The 19,501-nt window shown below is 40.4% G+C and overlaps 1 protein-coding gene across 1 annotated transcript in view; it reads right to left on the reverse strand.

Annotated features, from left to right (window-relative positions):
• The window catches only part of LOC134528405 (dystrobrevin beta-like), a 144,112-nt gene that overhangs the window by 60,629 nt on the left and 63,982 nt on the right, over positions 1-19,501 (reverse strand). The gene's annotated exons all lie outside the window — the stretch shown is intronic.

Here is a 19,501-nt window from a genome sequence, read left to right on the forward strand (position 1 = left end):
CCTATATAACCCCTGAAACACCCCATATAACCCCTGCAACATAACATATAACCACTACAACCCCCAATATCACCCATCAACCCCTGCAACATCCCACATAACCCTTGCAACACCCCATTTCATCCCTGCAACACCCCATGTCAGCCCTTCAGCACTCCATATTACCCCTGCAACACCCCCATATTACCCCTGCAACACCCCATATCACTCATTATCACATATACAACATCCCCTTTATTCCTTTATTCGTATATATTTGGCATTGCTACAAAAACCTTCAAAAATAAAGTACACTCTTAGCCTATAAATAAATCACCAGTTCAAATTGTACATTTTTTTAAGCCACAACATTGTCGGTTATTCTCTGTGCTGTCCACGCATTTAAACATTTGACATCAGCTGATTTTGTCTTGTTTTCTGTGTGTTTGTGTATTCATCTTTCTATGTCCGTTCTTCAGGTTTTCTCTACGATACACAGTGTAAACCTGCAATGCCGTTGTCCAAAATATATATATTTTTAATCAATCTTCTCCATTGCAAGTATCATTCAAAGAATGTATTTTGTCAGTTATTTTATGCACATCTGTAAATGGCCGTGAAGTGGCGTGCAGAACATTTACAAACTGCTCATAAACATTTCTAAAAGGTGTCTGTTTACAAATGGTGTTTAAGAGCAGTTCCACTTCCCTATACAAGTTTCGTTTTAAACATGTATATTTTGAAAAGTGAAAAGGACCCGCACGTTTCTAGGCGTGAAAAATTAGGTACCAGTACTATAAGCAAAAGTCATATAGGGAGAGTTATCTTAAATACTCCATGATAAAATTATAGGGGCAGTAAAAACTGTGGGTTATAAAAATCATTTCACTCCCTTATATAATTTGCTCCAAGGGTCAGATTCTCAGAAATAATAATAAACAAGAAGTAAAAAAAGAAATTGCTGAAAAAAATATAAGTGTTATCACTTCAAAATAAAGAAAGGTGCAAACTAAATTTTTAAGATTTTAGTATCTCTTAATGTTAAACATGTTATGTTTTAATTCTTCTCTAGAGTTATTTAAATTTAAAACATATGATTATTACAGTTTGGGGGCTACGGGGACAGGTTCCCGCCTGTGGTGTGTGGTGGAGTCAGTGACCATCCAACCTCTGACGTTACGGCGGACATCTTGGATGACCATAACATTGACGTGGATTTTTTACCTCAGCCACCATGAAAATCTAATTTTTCGATACTTAACAATACCTACCAACCAGGTCATGTACAATGTTAGGCATATAGGCCAAGTGCCAAATCACGAGACCATAGAGACAATAGTCTTCGAACTGTCAAACAAATTATATGGAGCTAATCTAATAAACCACCTAGAGATTTTGATAAATTAAATGATCAGTCCTGACGATAAAAAAAACTACGTACATTTAACGAAAAGTACGCACATTTGGACGAAAATTCAACTCAGATTTCATCAGAGGGATTTTATCTCATCAGAGGGATAATATATTATCAGAGGGATATGCTCTCATCAGAGAGATATGCTCTCATCAGAGAGATATGCTCTCATCAGAGGGATATGCTCTCATCACAGGGATGCTATCTCGTCACAGGGATACAGCAGAGAGATACCATCTTATCAGAGGGATGCGATCAATCGCAGGATACGATAGGCTATACGACTGGTGGGATATGATAGGATACTTCGAAAACTCAGTCTTAGTTAGAAATCACCTTACGAGAAATAAAACATTACTTTTTTTGAAATCCAAATAATTGTTTTATTTTTCAATTTAATACACATACCGGTAAAGCAGGTCAAATTGTATGTAGTGTGCATTTCATAGTTCACGGAGGCTGGTGGCTACTTCGTTTAGGTGCGAATAGTTTCCTTCACTAAGCAAAGCAAGTAGAAGCTTTAACCTATTGGCCAATATATTAGGATCTTCCCATGTGTAATTAATCTCTTCTGCTGCTGTCATCTTCCTTGCATGCTTATTATAAATATGTTTAAGATCTCTGAAGTCTTCCGTTTTAACACAATCCTCAAAGTCACTATCGTCCTCGTCCCAGTGACCATTATAAGTTTGATCAGAATAATTTAGTTTACCATATCGTTTTGGTATCAGTGCATTAACATAATCTTCTGTATTGCTAGCTTCAAATGCTTCTATACTGTTCTCAGTTTCTGTAAAGACGTTGTTGCTGCCACGGTTTCCAGTAATATTATTTAATCCTTCAGCTTGAGTAACAGAATATCCATCAGAGAAGATGCAGGATGCTCACTCACGTTCGCAAGAGAAGGAGTGCTTCGCTACACTTCAAGGGGAAGGGAAATCTTCTTGCATGATAGTGTTTCTCAGTTGTTCTAAGACAAAGTAATCGCCTGAGTAATTATTTTTGTCCGAATTCCACCAGACAAAAAAAATTGTATATGCTAATTTAACAGAAATTAACTAATTAAACGAAGTTATGAATAAAAATGCTTGTCTCATTACGAAAAAAAAAAAATAAAAAAAAACATGCTGGGATTGTTTTCTCAGGAAAAACCACAAGCACTCGGAGAACATCGGCAGAAGTCTCACCAGGAATAACAAGGCGCACAAGGAGAAAACCAACAGAATACTGACAGGAATGACCAGAAGCAAAATATTTATAGGAATAATTAGGAGCACACGGTTAAAACCAAAGCACATTTGCTAAATCAAGCTTAATGAATCACGAAAAATTATATTAAAAAATAAAAATTTTAAAAATATCTGGCTTGTGCTAGAACTCTATCCTTGGCGAACAAATGCTTTCCTATAATTTTGATACATATTGTGAGTTAACACAGAGAGAGAGAAAAAAACATCGATAACATAGAGTAAAAATCTACTTGTCTAAAAATAATAACACAGAATATTCAAGCCATGCACAATAAAAGTGAAAAATTTAAACATTTTAGAAGACAAAGTAATTAAGTTAAGAAGTAAATTAATGTTCATGCTGCCTTTTTTTTTTCCATGCATGACCCAGCATCAATCTCCACCTCTGAAATTAACCTGTCTCTTATCGTCGCAGCACGGCGCACGAGGGAAATCTTGAGTGTGCTGAACCGAGCAGTAAGACATTCACCGCCCCCCTCTCTCTCTGTCTCCCCCCCCCCCCCCCCTCCAGCCACGATCAAACAAAAACACTGCTCGCGCAACGCACAAATTAGTGGGTGCGCAAAGAGAATGGAGTAGAAGACGAAAGCTATAGCGTGTTACACTCTTAGTTTGCAGTACAGAGTAAATGGCGCCCACTGTTGCCATATTTCTACTAACCGTCTTGCAAACATTAGAAATATTATTCTGTACACCATCGTTTTTTTAAAGAAGCTAGACAATATATTTTTTTTTATTATACGTGTAACATCTTAGCTCTCAGAACACGGTATTCTGGTGGGAGTAGTTTTGTGACTGGGACGGAAATGTGTAACGGGAATCAGGGAGAAGCGCTTGTGCTGCAGAGTGTCAGCGAGCGCAAAACATTCCTGTGGCGTCTGAAGAAGAGAAAAAAAGTCACAACTGTTCACCGTTCGTTCCGCTAACAGTTGCCTTGAACAGCGCGACGCATGCCGTGTGGTTTTTTCTAATACCCTATAGATACATTGTTAAATAATAATGTATAGTATACAATACAAATTAAACAATTACTGGCGTTGCATTAAAACGTGCGCTGTGTTAATACATGGTTTGTGATACAAATTTAATCCTGGAAGGTATTTGTATAAACTGAGTAATAATAAATAAGTTATGTAATTGACGTATTGTAGTTTTAAAATTCGAGAGTCATTCCTTTTAATTCCAAGTTGATTAATCATTATAAAATTGTTACATAAGAACTCCAAATTTGAATTATAAAATAAATAATTTCCTGGTTCGATAAGACATTGTTATTTTTTAATTTACAGGGATTGGTAAATCAAGAGGAAACTACATGCGAGAATACAGGCGGCGTAAGCGCGAGGGGAATATTACAAAAAGGAGGAGTAGGGGCAAAAGAAAATGTCCCATATTTCTACTGACTGTAAACAGGATTTTGCTCTTTGCTGGGGTTAGATTTTACACATCACTGACAAGTACTGAAAGACTCTCTCAATTTTTTTATTTTAATTAAAATTTGTTGATTTTTCTAAGACCATAAAATAGTTTCTATTTACTGTATTGCTACAGTTTTAGCCACTCTGAAAGAAAAAAAAGAATCCATTCTAAATACCAATTATTGTTTCCCAAGTGAAACGTTTTGTAGCAGTCAATCAACGTTAATAAGAATGCATCACATTAAATTATGTGTTTTGCTCAAATATCATCTTTCACATCTCTTTGAAAATAAAAATTGAATATTATCAGATGATGTTTTTGATAAATTAACCCCCGAAAATGTCTCTCTTTGATTCTCATTGAATTTTTACTTTACAAAATACATTTTTGGATACAATTTATAAAATATTAATTACATTATAAAGTTGTGTCTAAATATGTGTACTCCATGGCGTATATCTGGCAGTAGTGCACACAGAAACAGGAGAGCGCAAACAAGAGATCGGACATTGGAAAGAGATGTATAGTGCCCATTAAAAAGCACATTGCAAATGAAAGGCTGAGACGTGCTATACGAGGATACGCGAGAAAACGTGTAAGGGGTTGTCCAAGAGAGAGAGAGAGGAGATGAATTGCCGGAAGCTGTATGGGTGGAAAGCGCACGCCAACAGCCTTGCAGCTGGACCCTATCGCCGCTGCACGCGTCCATCACTGTCCAGGCTGGCGCCCGCCACGCCTGGCACCACGGGCACCGCAACCCGCACGTCACAGCTGTCAGGCGGGTCGCCATTCATCACTGCAACAAGGCTCTGTCGGTGGCCTTGCCACACACGTTCCAACATAAATTTTGCCGCGTGACTTGCCAGCAACAATTGATGTGAGCTGGATAAATTAAACATTTTTGACGTGAAAACGTCTAATAAATCGATGAACGCCGGCTGCACGCAATGAAAAGTGTCCCGTAACGCACATTGTCCCACAACGATGTGTCCCGTTACCCTCATTGTACGCTTGCGCCGCATCTCTCTCTTCCACTCAATTGGAACAACCATCGATTACACTTTTTCGAGTCACATTAAACTTGAAACACTCCCATTCGTTTCCTACTTTTCCTATCATCGTCCTATCCTTAACAGAATAACACAGATTGGAAGAAGTTAAATAGCAAACATGTATAAAAGTTATAGTTAAAATAATCTGTTTGTTAAAGTAATAAACATATTTGAATTAATGAGTGCAAATAAAATTAAATTTATGAATTAAATTGTAGATTTCATTTCACTCCTTCTTTGTATCCATACAAAATAGTGAAAATTCAATAAATATGATTCAATTTTATTCATAAAAGTATGCAATCATTTCATCAATGTTTTGTTATGACGTTGTCACGTTAAACTATCGTCCGTAAACCGACTTTACAGACAACCAATTTATTTTTAACTGCAGTTAGTTTTAACTACCAGGTCATACAAATATACCATAAAATGCACTTCAGTGTGTAATGTTATCCAAAATGAATAGTTATTTTTCTCCTTTTTGATTTTAGGTGCTAATCCAAACAACTTATGGTGGGGTCTTACACGATAGTTTGATTTCTTTTCATTACTTTTAGTTACGGGCAATACCTGTAAATTTTAAAAATTTATGTCTCACTCTGTGGTACAAATCACAAACTCTTACGCCACTTGTTACATGCATTATACAGCCTGAGTCTGAATTCTACCGACTAACTTCGACTGCAGTTTCATCACGACAAAACAGTTGAAAACATTTTTACGACTTGTACTCTACAGTGCCTCCCAATGCTGGTATACGTCTTGAAAGTTGTGGCTGAACAACTTTTTTATTGAAATAACAGAGAAAGTATTAAAGTTGGAACACTGAACGACTGAATTATGTTTAAATGAATGTATATTCTAAAACCACCACAAATTTTATGGTTATAGGAAACCTAACTCCTTGAAATGGTTTTGAGTTGCGACAGAATAATAAATACAAGACAGTTAAGCTACAGTGTTAAATTTACATAAATAACCTTTAGCTAACAAGCGATGTAAAAAAACAGGATGAGTGAAAATCCATCTTAAAACCGATGACCGACCAACTGAAAGCGAGGAGACATGCTTGCCACCGCTAGAAAGAGAAAAAATGGGGTGTGGCTGTGTCATGGACACGGCCGTGTGTTGTACGTGAATACGTGTACGTAACAAGTAGCCTATATATAAATTCACTGTAACTACTTTGCACTAATGTTTTATACATGCAATCGATATATTTTGACGTGAGCTGGCGATTGAAACGTATACGAACGTCGTAGCTTCTCCGAGTCAAAAGTTATACTAGATGGAAATCTCGAAACGCGGCAAAATGACCTCAAAATGGCGGCGCTTCCCCCTCCACCGCGCGCGATGCGTCACAGTCCTCACTTAGCGTAAAGAATTCTTTGATCCTTTAGCTATCCAGTGATGTAATTAAATTTTGGATGGAGATGATAGATATGTAGCTGCAACACCAAACTGTATCCCCCGATTTTGTTATCATTCGTTTTGTTTTTTTCAATTCTCTTCCACTATGGAAGCAATTTTAAAGACGTATTCACGTCAAAAAAACACGTTCTTCCAGGGTTGCTTGTTGGTACACGATTTGTTCAGTTCCCAGTTGCGTGACTGACGACTAGAGGCGGATCAAGTATACAAGTCAGAATATCCCACAGACAAGCGAGAGCTGCTAGAAGGAACCCCGATTACGTGCCTTAATGGACCGGATCGTTCGCGTTTGGAACACTTCTTGTTAGCACCACGAACATATCGGTAAGCGTCCCGCATCCCGAATTCCCGCCATCAGAATACGTCCGCCGTAGAACGGCCACTTTGGCTTAGGAAAGCAATCACCGAGTTGGAAAGTTAATCAAAAACCTGCAGGTCATGGCCCTTTTTTTGACGTGACAACGTCTAATAAATCGATGAACGCCGGCTGCATGCACGAAAATGTGTCCCGTTACGCACATTGTTCCGTTACGCTGAGTCCCGTTATGCTCATTGTTCCGTTTCACTGTGTCCCGTTACGCTCATTGTACGCTTGCGCCGCATATATCTCTGTACCACTCGACTGTTTATAAAGTGACGTGAAAAGTTATGTGGTTTTCATTGTTTATTACAACAATTTCGGCAATAAAGGTTAATTATTCTTGCATTTTAAAAATCTTATTACTAGTATAATTTCAAGTATTTATTCTTTTATTATTAAAATAAAAATGATTCAATTTTATTCATAAAGTATGCAATCATTTCATCAATGTTTTTTTATGACGTTGTCACGTTAAACTATCGTCCGTAAACCGACTTTACAGACAACCATTTTTTTTTCATTTTCTTTAAAACCTGTTTATTATTGCAGTGCGTGTATGAACCCAGGTCATCAACTAGGTGTGCGTAGCAATAATTAAAAAAAAAAAAAAATCAGTGGGAACAAAAAGAAAGATTCATAAACTCCGAAGCAGTCGAGTGTTCGTATTTCCCTCGTTATTATTTTATTTCAGCTGCGACAGCGGCTGTGAAATGCCGCTCGAAAAACTAGGGCGGTCGTAAAGAAAGAGTCCCGTCGGCGACAGAGTTGGTCCGGGTCGTAACTCCCCAGGACAGCTCCAGCAAGCAGTCGCGGCCACAGCAGTTTCTGCACGTGCGAAGCAATGGACTCTCTCGACCCGTTGGGAATCTCCGTTCTCCAATGCGCGCTTATTTTCATTGCATTTTTTGCTGCACGCTAAATGTTCACCCTCGCCGCACGCCACAAAGGTTCGAACATCGCAACTGTACACGACAGGGCAGTTTTCCCGTGCGACAGTGTGACGTCATTTACAAATAAGGATCAAGACACGGACCGCCCAATGTTCGGACTGGTGTAGCCGGGCGTTCAGAGACTGACAAAACTTAACTGAAAACCACACGGTAAACGGCGATATATATTTATTTTATTTTTTTGGAAAAAAACAATATTTTTTTTAAAAAGAATTTTGAAAATTCGTCTATAAGTGTTGATGATATGTAATGATTTATTTATTTTACTTTCTATAATTTAAGAAAAAAAATTATTTTCCAACATTAATTGTTTCAGGTCAGCTGTGTTAGTTTCGTGTTTTTCAGCTGCATTTATCGAACTTGTATTTAGTGATCTGTATAAAAAAAATCTTCAATCATATATTTCTTTTCAAATAATTTAATAAAATATTTTTTTATGTACTTGTTTTCGTTTTCTAAGGAGACTTGACATAATACCCTTTATTTTCTATGGCTACATTATCTGTGCATAAATCTGCACTAGTAGGTACCTATGTCTGCCATGTCCTGAGCACTGTTGGAAATTACAGTACATCCACGGACTTCTCAACCAACAACTCGACTTAAATAAACCAAGAGTTCTTCATAATTTCACACAGCTGGATTTTCGTGTGAACTACGCCGTATTGAAACTCCCGAATCCTGTTTCAGACTGTAAACAGGGTAACCACACACGTGGTCTTAACAAGTTTTTTGAAGTTTGGCTGTACAGATTGTGGATTCGTGCTGAAAGTAAGTGAACTAAGTATACCCACAAATTTACAAATAAATCCATGGATAATTCTTTATTCAGCGTTCTTCGTAAATCTAAGGTGAGCATACATAACGACCGAGCAAAGAACCGTCCCATCACAGAGAAAAAGTTTTGTTTGAATCAAACAAATATTTGTTTATACCTAAGTATATGGCGAAACAAATATTTACTTGCTGTAACAAAATAGGTACTTTGTTAGCTTCACAAAACTCGGTAAGTAACAAAAATGATTTGCTACACCTAACCAAATATGCAGTTGAGTTGAAAAACAACATTTTTGTTGGGTCAACAGAATCTTTCCTACTACAAAATATTTGCTTGAATTAACGAATTATATTTATTTCGCCATATACAAACAAATATTTTGTTGTGGCAAACAATTATTTCTCTCAGTGCAGCATTAGCGCGGAGATACTCCCGGAGAGCACATGACTGGAGGGGCCTGGAGTCCGGGTGGTCTGGAGCGAGAGCGCAGCGTGTTACCACTGCGCTGCCTCACTCCGCTGGACTCGTGTCCGACCGTCCTGGTGTCCGCCTGGTTTCCCCGCGGCCCCTCCGCTCACGTGCTCCATGGTGGTTCCTTGCCGTTGGCCGGGAAACATTTGCGGATTCATTCCGCGATTGGGCTCGAATGCAAAATAAACACACGAACCAAATCGCTGTTTTCGCTATTTCGCTCAAAGTTCGTCCGGACGACCCTTGGCCATAGAGCAAACTCTCAGCCAAAGACGACTCACAAGTCAGCGGCCAATGAACTGGCGTTATTTGCCCCAGTATACAGATGACCGTATATAGTCTATCCCGAAGATCAACGAAAATTCGGAATTTTCCAGACCATAAAAAAAAGGAAGGGGCTTTCAACGCCCATGTCGGCAATCAAATCGATCCTCGGTCTCGGGGAAAATTCGCGAAGCAACTTGATGCAGTCGGGACAGAATATTCGCGCACGGCGGGTGGTCGTATATCGACTATCGATCAGCGACGATATCGGCACGGTGGCGCCGAGGTAATTAATTTTCATTTACTCCTCTCACGCAGGCTCCAGTTAATGAGGAATTTTTTTTATTACCGGTGCTTTTTTTTTTGCACTCTCGCCACTTGGCAACCTTCAACTATCCTGATGGAAGACGTCACAGGAGCGAAGATCACGTGGAAGTGGGCGTGGAGGTCAATAAGCTAGCACTTGCAAAAAAAAATGGAGCAGTCGTTACAATAAGAAGTCTTAAGTAAAGACAGAAAACACTATCGGATACTAGAGTTTGTGATCGGCTAAAATCCTAACATTGTAACCTTCATGCATTAGATTCATTCTGTAGAGTAGCGAAGCATTACTTTTTTTTTTCCTTGCTGCTTTGAATTAGCATTGCTAACGAATTCGCAGTCGTGTACTTTTGTTTAGTTAGCCACTTACAATCTCTGAACTTATCGAAATATGTTACAAAAAAAAATCACAAAATGAATCGACTATGTTAGGTACCATACTTCGTATAATCGTGAAATTCGATAAACACTGCACGCTGTAGCTAAAAATTCACATGACGTATCAGCAATATTGTTTTCATTCGAAAAAAATGCCAAGTACACTGTTAGAAATTACAGTAAATTTACGGACTTTCAAACGAAGAATTAACTCAAATAAACGAAGAGTTTTTCGTAATCTCAGATGACTGTATCTTCGCAGAAACTACGGGTTCCAACTTCCGAATACTGTGTTCTAGATAAAACATATGCAGAAGAAATTTTTTTTTTTTTGCCATAGATTTAAAACGTTTTTCAATTAGACTGATTTTATGAACCTTGGACACGAAATTTAGAATTCTTAAAAATAATGCCGAGCGTGAAAAAAAAAGTGTTTTCAACTACATTTCTAGACGCGAATCACACGTAGTTTCCTCACCCGCCGCTAGAATTCGCTTCTGAAGCAGCTACTTCAACTATCGAATCATTCGATTTGCAGACAGAAATGTTTAACTACCTATATAATGAAATGGCTTCGCTAACTGGAAAAAAATACCCCGGCTTTGTAATTGATTATAGATAAGTAATTTTATTGAAACACTGCGCATCTTGATAAATTCATTAAACAGGTGACACCACAAAAATTCCCTTTAACTTGAGAACTTTCGTTGGTACCATCCGCAACAAGTGACAGCACGGTGGTCATTAGTAGAGACCGGAAAAATTTGCGAATTCATTTCATGATAGGCTAAAATACAAATATTTATACCTCAGTGCTGCCTCTGCTATTGGCTCACAACTCACCTGGAAGTCTCCTGGGCCAATGAGAAACGCCCGACTAAAGTTTTATCGAATCACAGGCTGCTACGTTGGGACGTCTCACAAGACAGCAGCCAATGAGTGGGTGGCATTTGACCGAGTGTACGTAGAACTGTGGAGTTCATCCTAGAGGTAATTGAATCCGCGAATTTTTCCTGTCCCTACCAATGAGGGACCATCAGCTAAAGAATCATCAAATCACAAGGCTACCCAGTCGAGACGTATCACAAGGTTAACAGCCAATGAACAGATATTTTCCCGAGCAAGCAGAGGATTTTGGAAGCTAGCCCAGAGGTCACTGAACCCTCGAATTTTTCCAGTCCCTACTGTTAACAACCTTTGGGATGCTTGAGAGAGATACATCTTTCGCTGAGATGGGTTTGATCATTGGCCCAGAGTCCTTCAGGTATAAACTGCGGTCCGCAATTACAGAAGCAGCATGAAGGGAACGAAATGAAACCGCGGATTGCCCACTCCTGCTCCTCCTGCTGGCCACGAGGAGGGTGGCATGACGGGGGGAATGAAGGGCGCGAAGGAGCCTCGCTGTGGGTGACCTTGACCCCTCCCCACCTGGGCCGGGGCGGTCGATGGCGGCGCTACTGCCCGGTCGACGGAGTCCACAACAGCACACATCACTTCACTCCGGGCTACACTCCACTCGCGCACACGCCCCCAAGTCACTTCAGAGCGGGTCACACGTGATTGCTAGAGACCTGTAAAATTCGCAGATTCATTTCACGATAGGATAGAGTCCAAATACTTTTGACACTATTTTGCTTCAGTGATTGGGCCACAGTTTATCTGAAGGACTCTGCGCCAATGAAAAATCTTTAACAGAAGAATTAGCGAATCACGATCATTCCAATCAACAGGTGTTACGAGTAGGTATCCAATCAGCAGATGTAATTTGCACGAGTGCATAGAGGATCATGGAGTCTATCCTTCAGGGATTTGAAATCGCGAATTTTACAGGTCTCTAGTGATTGCGTAAACACTTCTCATCCTTGAACGTTACAAGGTTCACAGTCGTAAACGGCGTGTCACGAGCACAGTAGTCCTATTATTAGAGACTGGAAAAATTCGAAGACCTCTAGGATAGACTCCACAATCCCCTACACACTCAAGCAAATGCCACCTGCTCATTGGTTGATGGCTCGTGACACCTATCAACTAGGGACGCTGCGAGTAGTGATGGGAGCAGTGACAAATTTTGTTCCTGTGACACGCCGTGACCAGTGACATGAAAGTCACAGGGTCAAGTCACCGTGACATTGTCACTGTTAGTGACCTTGTTGCTAAAATGTAAAACCGGAGTTTTTTATTAATAAATATAGTGTAACATTATCTCCTGATAATTGTATATTTTTATATATGTGACATACAGCATGTAATCATTGATAAACCAAATCAGTTCATAGTTTATTGGAATTATTAACTATGCATTTTTACACATGAAATAAATATATTCTATATTATTTATAAATATTTTTAAATAAAATATTTTTAATTAAAATATAACATTAATCATCACATTTTTTAATAATACGCAAAACACGAAAACTTGGCAATATCCTACTTCACCGAATTAACAGTGTTTGTTTGCCTTTTTTTTTTTAAATTTGGACAATAACATTTAGTTCAGATTCACAAAATTTGTGAATCATTTAATGATTTTGAACAGAGTAACTGGACACACCAGTGTCGCATACCTCGCCGAGAAAGTACTCGTGTGTCACGTGTTGCTGCTGCGGCAAGTCACCATTAATTTCCCGGCGCCGTTACTCTTAGGGACCTGTGACTCGCAGCGCAGTGACACGCCCGCAGCGACTTGCGCCAGTGACACGCTCTGCAGCGACACGTGACCCGTGACATGCCAACCGCGCCGTTACTCTTAGCGACCTGCGACCCACGCCGCAGCGACTCGCACCGCGGTGACACACTCGTAGCGACACGTGACCCGTGACACGCATCGCAGCGACAAGCGCGAAGAGACGTGACATTGGCCCTGTTACTTATAGCTAAAGTCACCACCGTGACACGTGACATTGCAGTCGCCGTGACAAAGTCACCGGTACAGTAAATATTCCCCATCCCTACTTGCGAGTCGATATACTTTTCTTTGGTTGAAGGTTTTCCATTGGCTCATAGTCCTTCAGATAAACTGTGAGTTAATCACAGAAGCAATATAAAGATACAGTTGTTTGGATTATAGCATATCGTGAAATGAACACGCGAATTTTTCCGGTCTCTAATAATATTATCAACGTGACGCGGATGTAGCACACTTGCAACCCAAGGAGCCCGCGAGATAGCCGTGGCTCCGGGCATTAATTATCGTCGACGTCAAGGTCGTGAGCAGGGCCTGGAAAATTTCGCGGTTTCCACGACCTTCAGGACAGACTGCGCAGTCTTCTTGTACACTCGGGAAAAACAACGCCAGTTCTCTTGAGTCGTTCTCAACTGGGTTGTCTGTGATTCGACACTTCTTCGGTTGAGGGCTTCTCTATTGGCCCAGGGTCGTCCAGATGAACAGTGAGACAATGGTAAGAAAAAGCTGCTTAAAAAGTGCGTGTGCGTGTTTGAATTTCAGTCCATCGCGCAGATGAACCCTCGAATTTTGCTTGTCTCTGAACATAAGGCATGGGCGTCGCAACCGGGGAGGGGGGACGGGGGGGGGGGGGACACGTCCCCCCCAATAACAAAAGTCTTCAATTTCGTCCCCTCCAATAATATATTTAGTTTCGTAGGTTCGTAGTTTCTCCTGATGTTTAAATTAATGTTTTTGTGTGGATATAGCACCAGCAGATATGTTAACTGTGTTTTTACAAATTTGTTCTTTGAAAATATGTTTTATAAAAAATAAATTATATAGCGCAACCAACTGTAATTAGAATATTTAGGAAAGAAAAATGCCTAAAAACCACCTTTTTGCACCTTCAAACCCCAAATTTTTCCGGGGGAGGACCCCCCTTACCACCCGCTTTTTTTTTCCCCAGGGGATGGATATTCCTCAAACAACTAAATCAATTGAAGTCCCCCCCAAAAAATATATCCTTGCGACGCCCATGCATAAGGCGATGAGATGCTGATGGGATGTTGACGGAATGAATGGGCGAGGAGAAACGGACAGCACCTGAGAAAACCCCAAAGTTTCGCCACGTGTTACGCCACTTGCGTGAAAAATACCCCGGGTGTTACGGCGAACAGGAACGAAGTCCTGTCCTCCCCCGTCGCTGTCGGACAAAGGACGGACCGACCCACCCCCTCCCCCAACTCACCAAGGGCTCGAGGGCCAATCCCGGGGAAGAATAGGGCAATCCGCCGCCTCTTGTCCTCCTGAAGGGCTCCCTTCCTGACGTCATCGCCCACTAGCTGCTCCTCCGCTGCATGCAGGCGTGATCAAGTGCCGAGGACCAAGGAAGGTCTCCGAAGCAGAACAAGCCATCGCTACAACTGTTCATAGCATCGCGTTCGCAATGCCTTCAGTTCGCAATGCTTCTGACTTCTTCCGAGTCCACGAAAGAAGTAACATTGCCTTCGGTCTCACATGCCATGTTGATTTCTTTTTTTTTTTTTTTTTGACGTGACAACGTCTAATAAATCGATGAACGCCGGCTGCACACACGAAAAAGGATGACTCATTGTCCCGTTACGCACATTGTCCCGTTGCGCTATGACCCGTTATGCTCATTGTACGCTTGCGCCGCATCTATCTCTCTTCCACTCGATTGGAACCTTCGATTTGACTTTTTCGAGGCACATTAAACATGAAACACTCACATTCGTATCCTACTTTTCCTATCATCGTCCTATCCTTAACAGAATAACACGTATTGGAAGAAGTTAAATAGCGAACATGAATAAAATTTATAGTTGAAATAATCTCTTCGTTAAAGTAATAAACATAATTGAATTAATGAGTGCAAATAAAAGTATTTTTATCAATTAAATTGTAGATTTCATTTCAAATCTTCTTTGTATCCATACAAAATAGTGATAATTCAATAAAACTGGTTCAATTTTATTCATAAAAGTATGCAATCATTTCATCAATGTTTTGTTATGACGTTGTCACGTTAAACTATCGTCCGTAAACCGTCTTTACAGACAACTAATTTTTTTTATTAGTTTATCGTCATTGCCATTATTTGAGGGCTATTTCTGAACTTTCAACACGATACCTCCCTTTAATGGGTTATGTCACTAATATTTTCAAAAGATATTCACTAAGCGTGATACATTGGCTGTACAAAGTCACGGCAAGTTTTAAAATTATTATCACTTGCGTAACTATTATTATAGTAATGACGAGAAATTGACAAATGGGTGCGTGTACTTATGTACGCGCGTTAGAAGTTATACTTACTTGGCATAATAAAGAACTGACTTTAATTTTACATACAAATAAATATATATATAAAAATGGAATGACTGGAGTGATTTTATAAATACGGTTGTAAATAATGAATTCAATCAAATTAAAAAATTTCAATTAATACTTATCAATCAATATTAATATAATAACACGTATAAAATTAATTAATTAATTAAAATTTGTCAATAATATGCGAAATATTTGTTCTAATTTACTAATTGTAATTATTTATTAAATGATGATGTAATAATTTACAATGCAAAAAATTATGCATACGGAAACATAACCTCACTTATATAAATACACTAGAAAAAACACCATTTCTATCACTAAAATTCACAATAAACTTATTTGAAGTGAAACTTCTTTGCTGAGGGGGCAAAAATATTCGATCGTTATGAAAATTCCGATCGCATGAGGGGAATAGTTAGGTACGTGGTGGGGGAACCGGTAGAGGTGGAGAGTGCTTCAGCGGCGACGCCACTACTACGCATGCGCTAGCGGTCGAATGGGAGAACGGCAAAAGGAGGGGGGGATGGTACGTACTGTACCATGCTGTATGCTAGTTGTAACGCCATTGTTGGCCGCCATCTTGGAAATCTATAATAATTAAAGTATAAATTTGGAAAAAACTTTTAAAAATTATAAAAAAATAATTTGTTAAAATAATTATTTCTTCGATCACCTTGGTTCGATCCTTGACTAATGCAAAACAAGATACTTTATTAAAATTACCAAATATATTAACAGGTTCGAGAAATAAAACACCACAATTTTTACAAACAAAAAATTTATCATGTAATTTCTACCCTACTAGAAGTACAAAACCAAGCACACGCAGTTAATTTAATAATTAGATCACGTAAACATATAATGTTCAATATTTATTTCCACATTTCATTTTGTGCAGCTCAAGACACCGTATAGCTGTAAGGACCGATTTTCGAGGTTGATCAACACAATACTTGAAGCACATCTTACACACACAAATCTTGCGCTGATGTTTTGCAACATGAGGTCTCACAAGTCGGGAAAAGTTTTTGATGTAACAGAAGTGTGCAGCATTAGCATTGCTTTCATTTGTCACGTGAGCAACAAGACGAAATGATCTTTTCTTTCTTGTTTAGTTGCACGAACCGGACACGCCTTATTAAGCTCATTTAGCGCAACAGAGTACACTGAAGCAAGGTCAGCACTAAGAGCAGAAATCGTGCATTGGAAAGAGAAAGTAAAGGTGGGATTCCTATGCAGCGTCTGACGAAATCAAGGAAGTGTGTTATAATAACAACACACAAAGTTAAAATCATTAAATGTTAATATTAAAGTTGATTTTCTAAGAATATCCGTTCATATACCGTCAAAAATAAGTTGAGGATGAGATATGAAACCCTAGTGAGCTACAGCAACGAGATAACCTTGTCACCCTCACGGCTGTTTGCCCTTTTATTTTTACTGTCAGTGCTTGCAACTCTACGGGAGAAGGTTTTCATCATGTTTGTATGTAATCGAAATGTATCGTGGCCTTGTCATATTTTTAACAAGTGCCGATTGATTGAACAGTTAAAACGATTTTCCTCAGTCATTATTTGGAAAAAATCACACGTGTTTCAGCATTTATACCTCTCACAGTTGCAGCAGAATTTCTATATCCTCTATCCTTAAATTAAGAACGAACCACGCGCACTCATCCTTTAAGCGCCGGGGCCGGAGGGCGTCTTGACGCTTCACAGGAAACGCCATCTAAGCATCAGCCGTGCTGCGTCAGACGCCGCCGCCGATCCATCACACTGCCATCCGGGGCATTCAGTGTGTGCGAGACCAGAAACCGAGGTTCCTATAACACGCTCGGTGCATTGTAAAGCAGGTGCACCCCACACTTTTGTTAGAATATGCGTCAGACGCACTACGTGTGAAGCTGCAAGCAAACTAAGCTGACGTTTCGTGTTAAGGGCTCCGCCTACCCGGGTACACACACGGTGCGCAGAGCTTCAGGAAAAACAACGCGATTTCTAAACTAGTCAAGATATCCGGGTGGAGTCTGCTTACAAAAAGCATTTAAGAGTTCGCCGAGGACCGAAAAGTACTTTTGATTTCGGATTAAAGTTTTAAACTGTATTTTTAGAAGAGTTAAAATGGCTAAAATCCATGTTTTCAGAGTAATTTTTAGGCGTAAAACAACCAGTACAGACCCTTGAAAGCACTTAAGGGACTTGCATTACACCTTTATCTTCATTTCTCCGCCATATAATGTTACGGTCACCGCTCAAATTTCACAGTTATCCTGTGACGACGAGAAGACAGCGCCGGTTCAGAGGAGACACCGCGCTAGAAGCACCAGCGCGCGTTGCGCTTATCATCCCGCCTCACTAACACAGATACACCCCTGACGACGCGGGGTTACATCAGAAAGCTGACGTTTCGTGTTAAGTAAGGGGCCCGCCTCGTCAGGGGTGTATGTGTGTTAGTGAGGCGGGACGATAAGCGCGACGCTCGCTGGTGTTTCTAGCGCGGTATAGCCTCTAAGCGCAAGTCTCTGAACTGGCGCGCAGTCTTCTCGTCGTCACAGGATAACTGTGAAATTTGGGCGGTGACCGTAACATTATATGGCGGAGAAATGAAGATAAAGGTGTTATGCAAGCCCCTTAAGTGCTTTCAAGAATCTGTACTGATTGTTTTATGCCTAAAAATTACTCTGAAAACATGCGTTTTAGGCATTTTAACGCTTCTAAAAAACAGTTTAAAAACTTAATCCGAAATTAAAAGTACTTTCCGGTCCTCAGCGAACTCTTAAATGCTATTCGTAAATAGTCCCCAATCGGATATCTTGAGTAGTTTTGAAATCGCGTTGTTTTTCCTGAAGCTCTGCACACCGTGTGTGTGCCCAGATAGGCGGGGCCCTTAACATGTCACTTCAGATCCCGGCAGCGTTCACATCTGTCCTGATGTTCCCTCGAGTCGTCATAGAATGAGTGGATACTTTGCAGGGCGCATAGTTTCGTTAAATAGTTGAAATGGCTGAAAAGTGTTGTACTTCCTAGACGAACTTGATGGAGAAGAAGAATGTGCTGCAGCCGCAGTATGTGTCATGTTAGTCCTTCACAAAGACATGGAGTGGGTACATCCTTCACCTGTCTATACCTGTCTTTCCAATTTCCCTACCGATTTCATCGCCTGCTGGTTCCTGTAGTCTTTTCTTGAAATGTCAATACAAAATCTTCTAGGAACGCACTAGTCGAATCACTTGTTCCTCCACGGCTAATCGCGTCTGATGCAAAACACGTCTGACGTAAATACGGTAGTCCAGAACTTCACCTGATGCATGTTACGACGTGTTATGACGCGCTCGGCATGAGATGGCACGTGTGAACACTACAAGTCAGAACAATGTGAGCACTCCCATATATATAAGTACTTATGTATTTATCCACTAACACTAAAAGTGGGCGTGGTGTGTGTGTGTACAGCTCGACACGTGCGTCTGACGCTGCAAAGGAATCTCGTCTTTAAAGTCCAGTGAAATGCGCGCACTAAGGCCAAGACCCAATTGTAGCATCGCGCGGTCTCGGGGTCCGGACCGGACCGCGGCTGCTGTGTGTGTTCCAGTCCAGCGAGCCTGCAGCCAGTGTCTCGAGTGTCCAGTGTCGCGTGTCGAGTGTCGAGTGTCGGCCCCACACGACCCGGGGCTCCGACCACAGACTCAGCGACGGACACGGACCCGCCCGCGCGAGCTGCCCAGTGGAGCTTGAAGACTTCTCCGTGCCCGACTTTGACAGGCCTGCTCGACAACTGTCCAAGACGGCGTGCGTCCCCGAGGTTATCGTTCACTATCACAGAACTGTGTTGTGTCCTTTACCGAACCGATTCAGCCTTCACCGAATGACCCCTTCAGTTTTCAAGGCTGCGTACAACGAGGCACCAGCCGTGAAATAATATCCGAATTCTTTTTGACACTAACACGACCTGGAGTCTGCGCAAATAAAACACTTTTTCGGCAGTACATTTACAAAATTTTCACAATCTTAATTCAGACAATTTTTTTTTTCAATTTTTAAACGGTTGAGTAGTTAACTGACAGTCATAGATAAACATAATAGGGTTTAGGTTGGTAACCTGGGAATACGGCGGGTTAACGGCTGTTGTGGTTGTGGTTACCATCTGTTCAAATCATACAATATTCACAAAAATTTGAAGGAAAAA

This window comes from Bacillus rossius, chromosome 1 (genome assembly GCF_032445375.1).
Source record: "Bacillus rossius redtenbacheri isolate Brsri chromosome 1, Brsri_v3, whole genome shotgun sequence".
NCBI classification, from domain to species: Eukaryota; Metazoa; Arthropoda; class Insecta; order Phasmatodea; family Bacillidae; genus Bacillus; species Bacillus rossius.